The 7780-nt window shown below is 38.3% G+C and overlaps 1 long non-coding RNA gene across 1 annotated transcript; it reads right to left on the minus strand.

Moving 5' to 3' along the window:
• Window positions 1–3440: 3440 nt before the first annotated feature.
• Window positions 3441–7744, minus strand: LOC106963292 (uncharacterized). Its single transcript, XR_001428168.1, has 2 exons — window positions 7202–7744; window positions 3441–3698 (listed from the first exon to the last, which is right to left on the minus strand). It is a non-coding gene; the product is annotated as an uncharacterized LOC106963292 (long non-coding RNA).
• Between the last annotated feature and the right edge of the window lie 36 nt (window positions 7745–7780).

Below are 7780 nucleotides of genomic sequence, written 5' to 3' on the forward strand. Positions count from 1 at the left end.
AAGGTTATTATCAGTTGTTTATTGAAGGGGCAAAGAGCAGTGGTGACCCCTGAGATTACCCTATGACTTGCAAATCTTGAAAAAAATCCCTGAATAAAAGGAAGGACGCATGCAAATTTCTTCCAAACAGAAGGTAAGAAAAGTGAACTTCAACACAGAAAACTCAATGTTCTTGTTTTACCAACTCATGAAAGAGCCTCATTAGTGTTTACAAAAGGTCATCGATTGCAGCACAAATGCGCCACTGCGACTTAACAACCGCCTCGGGGATTTTTAATATCACGCTGTTACTCTGCGCAGAGGGCACACAGGACTGTGTTTAGCTCACCACATTGGGGAGGATGCGCCAGCCCTCCAACTGAACCACAGCACGCACGACTTATTTATTCCTGTCCTGTAAAAAGTAAAAAAATAAAATAAAATAAAATAAATAAAAATAAAAACAACAGAGCAGCTGTTTTATATAAAGCAGGAAACAGTTAAACCGTTCAGATGAAACATTTCTCGTACAGACAGTGAACATTACCCACTGAGGGTAGGACAGTGTAAAAAGTGGTAATTACCGCCAACAGATGACAGACAATATGGGCCTGCTGCTTTAACGCTACACGGCAGAAATACAGGAACGAGCAGCTACAGTGACTCCTCTGTATGTAAACATCTTGTGCTGTTCGACGCTGTGGGTTTTTCTTCTGCTGGGGTGATATTTCCTTTGATGTAATTATATGCTATATATCAGAGTTGGCACATCTTGCTGCATCCTTCTGCTTTCATGTTAAACGGAAATCCTTTGGGCTATATCTTTCGCTTTCTCTTACTTTTCCCCCGCTACAGTGGGTTTGCGAAAGTGTTTCTAGCTGTTGATTTTTTTAATTTTTTTATTTTCCACACTTTGTGAAATTACAACCAAAAGTTTCAATGTATTTGATTATTTCATGTGATAGAGCTAACACATTAAATAATCAGTACGCTAGCTTTATTTCCAACCCTAAGCGGGATAGAGTTAGGAGTTTTGGAATTAGGGTTAAAATTAGGGTTGGGAAGAAAGTTTAAAGGAGTGTTGGAGTTGTAACCCTTCTTCCAACCCTCCTTCCAACCCTTACCCTGTCCCTTTCCCCTAACCCCTAAACCGCAACCCTCATGCAACTGTGAAGTTCCCAATTTACCGGTTACTTTAAATTTTAAGCCATGCATCATTTCCCTTTACTTCACAAATATGCACCACGTTGTACATAAAATCCCCATAACATACACTAAAGTTTGTGTTTTTAACATGACAAAATGTTACAGTGTAAAAAAAAAAGGGATTGTATCTGAATGCAACGTTGTTGACTGTTTTCTGTTGTAATCTCCGTGGGGTGTCTCTTTCACATCCGGCCTCGCTTTATCTATGTTTTCCATTATTGTCCTTTTAATTAACCCAACGTCTTCATGCAAAAGTGTTTCCCTTGACAGTTCCGCTCTTTACTCTCGCTGCCCTTGCGCCCCCAGCTTCTCCTCCCGGCACGTCACCGAACGGATCCTTCAGCAGCCAGTTGTGTGCCCGACGCTAATACCTCCTGACACGTTTGTTCACGCCGTCTTTATCATTAATAATTATGCAAAAGAGGCGAGTTCTCACCCGAGCAAAAGAAAGCAATCTTAGTATGCAAATGGTTAAGGTCCCCGCGGAGTGTGGCGATTAGATGTGTGTTGATAAACTCACTTATGATGAGTGACGGGGAGCGGGATTGAAGTCGCGCTGGTCAGTCCCGCCGCAGACACTGATTAAAAACTCCGCAGCCAAATGCCAGCGAATCCCCAAGATGCACAATGGTACAGGGATGAAACTGTGTAAAATGTCATTGGGGCTGTTGTGCAGCCATTAATAACCTTAGAGGAGGAAGCAAGAAGGGTAATGAGAGAAGATTTTCCCACTGATCGTCTTTGGCTTTCCTGCTCAGACAGATGTTGAGTGTGACTCCTCACCTTTGTCTCATAACCTTTCACTGGATCTCTTTAAATATCACGGCTGGACCATTAATCCCACGAAGCACCAGTGTGACCCTTGTACACCTGGACTGAGTTGTGCACTTTATGAATCTTTCACCAAATTTGAAAAAGCATCACATCTTAATATACTGAGTTTTCTAAATGGGTCCAAGGTGCAAGGAAAGCTTGCAAAACATGCGTGACTGCCAATCATATCCCATAATGCTACTCATTGTGATGACTGTGGATCATAGCCAAAGATAACTTAATGTTATTGCCGCAATTTTGGTTATTTGAGCTACTAGATCATAAGGTGAGCTTACTTTTAATATTAGCCTTTCTTATACTGCAGAAAAGTCAAACATTGTGTCTGTTTTGGCTGGAATATCAAGATTTCTTTGGGCATCAAGCTAATTTTCTGCATGGGGATGGTCGGAGTTCACACTTTAAACTACAAATTAGTTTCAAGTATGAAATATTATTCATGCAGTATCAACGTTCTGAGGATTTTTGCAGCATCTTGATGGACAACGATGAGGAGAAGGGGAGGAGAGAGCCTTTCAGGGAGTATAAGTTTAAAAGCTTGTTCGTTCCTTAATAAGATCAAAGGTATGGAGGCCTTGGACAGACATGAGAGGAGCAGCTTCTGCATTCTGCTCTTCATTCACTCCTAACAACGTAAGCAAAGAAGGAAAAAAAAAAGAAGTAAGCTTTACTTTGTAGAGAAACCTGGACTAGATCCCATTAAGCAAACACTCAGGGACTTTCCAACAGTACTCCTCATGAAAATGACATGTTCGTCTTTTATTTTTTTCCTTTTATGTTTGATAAGCTAAAGCGCCTCTCAGACCTGGAGCCAAAATCCGAACGTGACACGAAATGTTAAGCAGCTCTGCTTCTCTTTCTGATTGAGGCGAGGTCTCGGCTCCAGATAGACTTCCCATCTACAGTATCTGGTGAAAGCATCAATTCTCCTTGAACTTTTCCACATTTGATCACATTACAACCACAGTCTTCTATGTATTTTATTGGGACTTCATAAGACCGTCTAATTGAAATCATAAAGTGGAGGTTAAAACAGACAGCCTTATTTCCTTTCTACAAAAAAAGAAAAAAAAAGAAAAAAGAAAATGAATATCATGCATTTGAATTCAGTCCACTGCAGTAATGCCTTGCCTTTCACTGCAATCACATTTAAAAACTAGACATATTTTTCACCCCAGTCTAGAGCAGTTGACCTGATTTCAGGATTGGCCTAAGATCCATCAAGTCTATATACATAATCCATATTTAGACAATATGTCTACATTTGAACCAAGTGCGTTTGCTCTGATATGCTCATTTAAATCTCACGTAATCAGTTACAAATCCAGAAAAACCTCAAAGTATATAAGCAAAACAGCACAAACCAAAATGCACTAGTCTTTCTTTGTTTGATAATGTGATAAAAAAAAACATTGCATAGAAAATAGTTGCAGTATTTCAGTTTATTTCTTGAGAGAATAGTGATGAGAATGAAAGTATATTTGCTTATTTTTACTGGAGGCAGATGAAAACACCTAATATGTTGCTAAGCATTTTATAACCTCTGTTTTCCTTTTGAATACTCAAATTAATGGTTGCATTTTTCTGCATTGCTCTTTGTGAAATAACGTTACTACAGTACAGGACTGATTTTGTGAGTCGCTTGTATTGATTGCTCATAAAATCTTTAACTAAATATCCAACTATTTCAGGTTTGGAATGATTCATGTAATCTAAAATGATTTGATAAAAATAAATCTGCCTGGGCTTTTCATGAAAAAGCAAAACAAAACACAAATCTACAAGGACAGAGTCAACAGTGATTACAATAAACTCCAGGTGATCAACAAACAGGAAGGAGCTGTAAGAGTCACTGAGGCCTGAGGCTGAAACGGCCCACTTGATTCTTGGCAGTATGGAGACCTCTCTGAGTTTTAATCTGCTTCTTCCAAGGTCAAATCGATTCTGAGATTCCCTTTAAACCTCCCCCCTGTTCAGAGAGCTGTTTCCCAATATCGATCCTGTTAATTTTTTCTTCTGCTTTCTATGGGTTTCTTCTTTGGTTGGCCATTGCTTATCATAACCAGGCATTTTCTTGGGGGCATTTGCTCCAAGTCCTGGTCCCTGCGATGCTGCAGCGCTCTCTAGCCAGAGTAAGATGCTGAATTGAACGTTTCTCACTTTGTTAGACTTATCCGAGCTTAGGCTTTAATTTAGAAAAACCCTAAATTAAAAATCACTTTGAGTTAAACCAACCATCCAAAAGAGTGCAACGCATAATTTCTAATTTTGGGACTTTTACATTAATCCTCCCAAATGGAAGCTGACAGGATATCGTGGGCTATTGTGGCTAACCACATACCTCAGGAAGCAATTACGATGAATACGTTTTCTAATAAACTTGTTCCCATCAGATGATAAGCAATTAAACATGCGTAATTATGGTTTCCATACAGTAATTTCTAAGCTGATTAGGTTTGTGTGCTTTACAAGCTGAATGGGGTGAATATTAATAGAGCCTTGCTTTGGTTTGGAGTTGCTGGTTAGTGGTGGCAGCTCATCAGTGAATCATATGCAAATGAGACCTCAGGAAGTGCATGAAGCTTCATTCCCACCTATTAGAACTGTCAGGGGAGGGAGGGACATGTCAGCGGGTCGCACATACATGAATATGCATCTGAATGAGAACCCCACGCACTCATTGTTGAGCGGTAGGAAATTATATATTCTCTATACATGCTCCTCATCACGTTTCTACTTGTGATATAATCAGTATTATCCTCCATGTCCCAGTTTTCCACTTCTTTGGGTATCCCACAGCATGATGGGCTGTCTTTGTATTCTTTCATTTTGTTTTCCCTTTCTGACCTTGTCTTTCCTGGGTTTGCAGTTGAACCAGATCCCCTTCACTGTCTGGCATTAAATCAGAAACATTTTCAGCATTTCGGAATAACTAAGTATGATGCGTCCATTAGGGCAATTCACGACGTTCCAGTTAAGCGAAGGGACACTTGTGGATGTGTTTAAAGGCAACCCCCTCAAACAGACTGCTTCCTTGTGTGACGTCGTGACAAAATCACAACAAATCAGCCAAAAACAATTAACGATTTGCAACAGTGAATGAAAAACTCGAGCAGGATGCTTTTGTCAGCTTTATCTTTTTGTTTGCAAATACTTTTTTTTCGTAAAACAGTTTGGTTCATAATTTGGTAGTCTATATACCAAATTACTCTGGCGTTGCATTTGACTAAGGGCAACTAAAAACTTTATGTGTAATTAGCGTCTTTTAGTGTTCCACCCGTCTATCGGTCCGACCGTGCCGATCCATCACAGGGCGGATCTGTTATAATGCTACTAAAAAAAAACAACAACCTGGAATGTTGTCTGTCCTTCAGGTCTCCTAGTTTTAGCGTTTTACAGTTGATTTTCAAGATATTAAAATAAAACTTCAATATCAGTTTGTGGAATTGATATATTATTATTGTACTTTGAATAGATGGACAGCCACACCAATATGGCCGTCCATCAATTGGATGTATAATCCAGATGTATATACATTTTATTTATATATATATATATATATATATATATATATATATATATATATATATATATATATATACACACACACACATTATGTGTATACATAATGTATAATACATTATACAAGGGATGTATAATCCAAGGGATGGTTGGATTACACAAAGTCAAAATCCAAATATTCTTCCACAATCTTTTTTCACACTTATCCTGACCTGGAAATTACTTAAGTTGTATTTCAGGATTTGCCAGAGTGCAGGAACTCTGGTGTGTATTTTCTATTTATTTTTATCTCTCTTTCAATTTTTGATTAAGATGAACTGAACTGGAACATTTTTCCAGATTAAAAACTTCACCATGTAGCAGAACTCCAAATTATTGGTATTAAAACACTTTTGAACAAGCCATGACAGTGCTGTGACAGATTAAATGTGACAAAATCAGACATGCTATCATTATTTTAAGATTACATATTCCAGAGCTTTAAATATAAAATAACTTGACTATTAAGACCTCAGCTTGCTTAAATATGGCCCGACTTCCTCAGAGCGCAAAAAACAAACCTGATTTCATTTCACATCCTGGTTTCCTTCTGTGCTGCAGAAGCAACCGTTTCATCTGTACAAGCCAGTGTTTCCCCAGACACCAGCCTCCCCCAGGGATCATGCACATCATCTCCCAGCATTCAATCAAACCCTGCTCAGTGGTCAGGCAGACAGTTTGTTTGAAACTGCATCAGCACAAGCACAAGCACTAAACAGCAGAGAGGTGTTGTTTTAAAGTACGGTAGATTTATTATCAATCTGAATAAAGTCATCTTTTACTTCTCACACAAAATATATAGTTCTCACAGAGGCCCTCGGTGTGTTTCAGACAGCACAATACGAGGATTCTTTAAGTCATTCGGTGTCTATAGAGCAAATATTCTGCACAATATGTCACAATATACAAGCAATAGAGGGACGAATTTACCAAAATCCCCACATACTCTCTTCCTAAATATATAATCTTATTACTATTGATACAGGAGGACATGGTTTCTAAATAGAGGCTATAACTATCTCAGTTTGGTATATTTCACATTTAATATTCACAGAGATGTTCACGCACTGAAGAAAAAATGTGAAATCGATGTGATACGTTGCAATTATTACAATCTGTGAAGGGTTTTTTTTGTCGTAGTCCGAGATCCATAGTCACAAGAACGCACATGCACATCAACATCTGACCATGTGATGCCAATGAATATATATATATACTAGACTAGCGTCTTCTCTTCACAGAGAGGGAGAAATGTACGGAGTTTATAAATCCAGCAACAGCACTTCATCTGGAGGACAGAATCTGTACAGAAGGATGAATTTTACAGGCAAGAATTTCATGTTTTTCTTGGTTCTGAAAGTGTTACAGTTGAGAGCTGCAGCATTTAAGTGACTTTATGTCTTAAAGCAAAAAAAAAAAACACAAACGTAAGATCTGCTTCCCGCTTGTTGGGACTGTTCTTTGTTTTTTATGTTGCAAATAGTGCCTTGCAAAAAAATATTTAATATTTTCACAAACCAAAAACTTTAATGTATTTCATGTATCTATTTGATAGACCAACACAAAGTAGCACATTCATTTGAAAGTGGGAGGAGGAGGGAAATTTGTTTCCAAGAATTTGAACAAATAAATAGAGGTGTGGTGTGCATTTGTTTTGTCACACCTTTATACCCCTGAAAACCCCGGTGCAACCAACAAAATCCACCGAACTCCATAAATCCAGCTCAGTTCTGTGAATGGAGACTGAGGTCTGATGCAACATTAGAGAACAAACAGCATGACGAAGACCAAGAAACACAGACGATAAGCCAGATTATAAAAATCTCATAGATCACTCCTTCAACTGATCATCTGGAAATGGCCAAATCAAAAACCGACAAAATCATGGCCGTCAACCTAAATCAGAGCAATCACCAGGACTCTCTTGGTGACTCTGGATGATCTACACTCATATTGAGTCAGGTGGAAAGGCCTGTAGACAGCAAAACAATTATTGTGTATTCCATAAATCTGGCTTTTTATGATATAGAAAGAAGTTGCAATGACTGAAAGTGTAATTGAGCTTTTTGACAGTACATGCAACATGCAAATACACACCACACACTTCTAACAATTTTCATTTTCTTTTTTTTTTTTTTTTTTTTTTACAGTTTTGCACCATTTTGTTTTGGTTTTCCACATAAAATCCCTTTAAAATAAATTT

Source organism: Poecilia latipinna, unplaced genomic scaffold (assembly GCF_001443285.1).
Source record: "Poecilia latipinna isolate Pla-1442-1.1 unplaced genomic scaffold, P_latipinna-1.0 Scaffold1518, whole genome shotgun sequence".
In the NCBI taxonomy this organism is placed as follows: Eukaryota; Metazoa; Chordata; class Actinopteri; order Cyprinodontiformes; family Poeciliidae; genus Poecilia; species Poecilia latipinna.